A 3,236-nucleotide genomic window follows, 5' to 3' on the forward strand; every position below is an offset into this window, starting at 1 on the left:
ACTGTACGCACGATAGGTTTCACTTTTCGGATGTCCGCCGACGCTAATTTCTTTGCTTCGAAACCCTATTTTCGAGCAATGGATGAAGACTTTTTCTATTCGGGACTTCTAACGAAGATTCCGTCCATGTTGCCAGACTTGTTTCGACGTTTCCAATCTTTCTTCAGAAGGAAGTTTTGTCGTCTGAGCATCATAGCAAAAAGTAGTTTAACGGGACAGATTAACTTACACCGCTTTTGAGTTTTTCGATATCGTTTTTCCCAAATCCTAGATATTTGTTTTGAGTTCTGGAATTCTGACGCCAGAATCTCTCTTAGAATTTCTCGGTGATCGTGCTGCAAAAATCGGAATCGCGAAATTTTCATTTTCCCGCGATTTCACCCGCCTATAAATAGCGCGAAAAAGCAAAATCCTCTCATTTTCTTTCCATTTGTGGCTGATTTCGTGGGGAGCAAGGGGGGAGGAGATTTCCGCGAAAACTTGACCAATCTTCGTGCAGTTCGTCCCTACTTCTAGGTATCGAGGTAACTATCATGAATCCTGCCTCTGATTTCTGTTTCTGCTGAGTTTCTGAAGTCGTTTCTGTGCTCTAAGTTTTGAGCTTTTTCTAAAATTGTCCGATTTCTCTGATTTCTCGCTTGGGTTATGTTCCTTATGTTCCCCTGAGTCTAAAACCTCTGTCAGTAAACTCTGATTGCGATTCAGTTGTCCAGGATCTGAAAAATTGACTCAAAACTCTTTTTGTCTCACATTTCGAAACTTTATTGTCGAAAAGACTTAATCTGACTTCGTGCCTTTAGGATTTGTTGTCACGGATGTCATGAGGATCAATGCTGTCAAATTTGTTTTCCGAACTGATAACTTTGAAGTTTTGAGCCTTTATTTTGGACCAAAATGCCCCTGGATAGTCGTATTTCGACCCGATTGTCCGAAAATTGTTCCGACAATTTCTTTGCCTTAGTTTTACCCTAAAACTACCTTGTGAATTGATTTAGATCGAAGAAAAAGTTCGAAAACCCTATTTTCCATAGTGGCCGAAACCTAATTGCTTGGGTACCGTGTCCAAAAACAATTTTTGGGTCTCTATGACCTGAGCCATTGCGTAGCTCTTTCAATTGTCGAAATTTTGGCGCCGGTTTCGTGTCATTCTGAGTTCTGTAGCTCGAGTTATGCTCGTTTTAGCGAACGAAGTCTCCGTTGTCAATTTGTGCCTAAATAGGAACTCTGAAGCTTTAGAGGCTTTCTTTACGATTTCGATTAGTATTAGTAGATCGTGTTGCTCCTAGTGAAGCTTGTGTTGATGATTGTGTTTTCTTTGTTCTAGGTTCGCAATTTCCATGCCCAACTTCTACTCACGAAGGTAAGGGTAACTCGGTTTTAGAGCGTCTTTGAGTCTTGCATGCTTTTATCGCACTGCCTGTGTTTGAGATGAAGATGTTTATATTGATTGGCAGATGATTATGATTATTATGCTGAATTTGGAAAATGTTTTCTGAGAGGCTTCGGCCGTTTACTGGTTTCTGTCGTTACTGCTTCCTAGTGGATGGAACATGTGGTTACTTTGGATTGGTCCTTGGGTGGGCTTTGTTATTGTCTGACTTGGCATATAGGGCTTGAGTCAAGTGGCGATGAGGAGGTGTGTCCTATCATTGTCCCATCTTGCGAGATGCTAAGTGGCGATCAGGAGGTGTGTCCTATGATTGTCCCGTCTTGTGTGACGTTAAGTGGCGATGAGGAGGTGTGTCCTATCATTGTCCCATCTTGCGAGATGCTAAGTGGCGATCAGGAGGTGTGTCCTATGATTGTCCCGTCATGTATGACGTTATAAGTGGCGATGAGGAGGTGTGTCCTATCATTGTCCCGTCTTGAGAGACGATATTGATCGATCCATTTTGTTAGCAGCATATAGTTGCATTATAGGGAACTAACACCTGACCCTATGTTGTTGGATTTTCGTATTGGTTTATTGATATCTGATTTGATGTTACATTGTTGAGGTTATTATTATCTGAGTCCGATTTATGTTTAAGTTGTTGATATATGAGTTGAGTTATGTTGCTAGTTATTTACCATGCCAGGTAATTAAATTCGAACAGCATGATTTTTCTCTTTTATACATGGTAATTGCATGAAGTTAACCCTTTCTATTTGCTACTTGTTGTTTGGGCGCTTAACGCTATTAGGCGATGGAGATCCTTCCGCCGATGCATAGCTACTCGAGTTGGAGATCGAGTTGTAAGCGGTGGAGTAGAGGTATGAGAAGCAGCTTTGCTTCTCTTCTTGTGGATTATGTTGGAGTCTCTTTTACTTTATGAGAACTCTGTTATTAAAGTCTTGCTTCCGCCACTGTTAAAGTGCGCATGTTTATTCTGAACCTTACTTATGGTATTGTAAACTATTATTACTGTATATCGGGAAACAAGTTATCTAAATAAAGTTATGGTATGTTTCCAACCTTTTAGCCGAAGTGTTTAGTTGTTTTACAGAAAAAAAAATTCCCTTGGTTTTTAGGGATTGCAGATTGGTCCTTAGACTTTGTTAGGTTACTAATGTGACTCCTCAGTTGAGAAATTGGGGTGTTACAACTGCCCCGTTTGGGGCCCCGATCCTGGGGAATTTTTCCCTGTGGGGGTGGGGATGGGGACGAAAATCCCCCCGAAACAAATTTGGGGATGGGGATGGGGATGGGGATCACCCTCCCCGCCCCGCGGGGACTCCGCCCCGTATATATATGTAAAAAATTAATAATACCTTTAGTAATTAAAGTCAAGTAGGTAATAAAAAATATAAAGTATCATAACCAATTATATAGAGTTCAAAAAAATAAATAGCCAATTATATATAAAAGTTTAAAAATAAGAATACAATCAGTCGGTTGTAAAAAAAAGAATACAAACAGTCAATTATAAAACCCTAGATTTCTTACCACTATAAGTATAACCCTAGAATGCAAAGCTAATTAATATGATTAGGTACTTCAAAATTTCAGTTTGAACAACACATATTCAATGAAGATAAAAATGTTGATTGAGGTAAAGAAATTTATTGTTATGAGATTATAGATTATTTCATATTTGAAAGTTTATATGTATTTATGCTTGTTTTTTTTTTTGTAGAAACTTTGATTAATGGTTACTTGAAGACTTAACATTTTGGCGATGACTTGACTGCGGGATGATTTGTATTTTTACAGAGTTTAGACTTTTTTCGGCGTTGACTTTTGAGATATTTTGGAT

General features: G+C 39.1%; 1 long non-coding RNA gene across 1 annotated transcript; it reads left to right on the forward strand.

The window, feature by feature from the left end:
- The first annotated feature begins 434 nt into the window (after window positions 1-434).
- LOC130735876 (uncharacterized) lies at window positions 435-2,577 on the forward strand. The gene is made up of 3 exons (XR_009018590.1): window positions 435-524; window positions 1,325-1,360; window positions 2,184-2,577. It is a non-coding gene; the product is annotated as an uncharacterized LOC130735876 (long non-coding RNA).
- The last annotated feature ends 659 nt before the right edge of the window (window positions 2,578-3,236 follow it).

This window comes from Lotus japonicus, chromosome 2 (genome assembly GCF_012489685.1).
Source record: "Lotus japonicus ecotype B-129 chromosome 2, LjGifu_v1.2".
NCBI classification, from domain to species: domain Eukaryota; kingdom Viridiplantae; phylum Streptophyta; class Magnoliopsida; order Fabales; family Fabaceae; genus Lotus; species Lotus japonicus.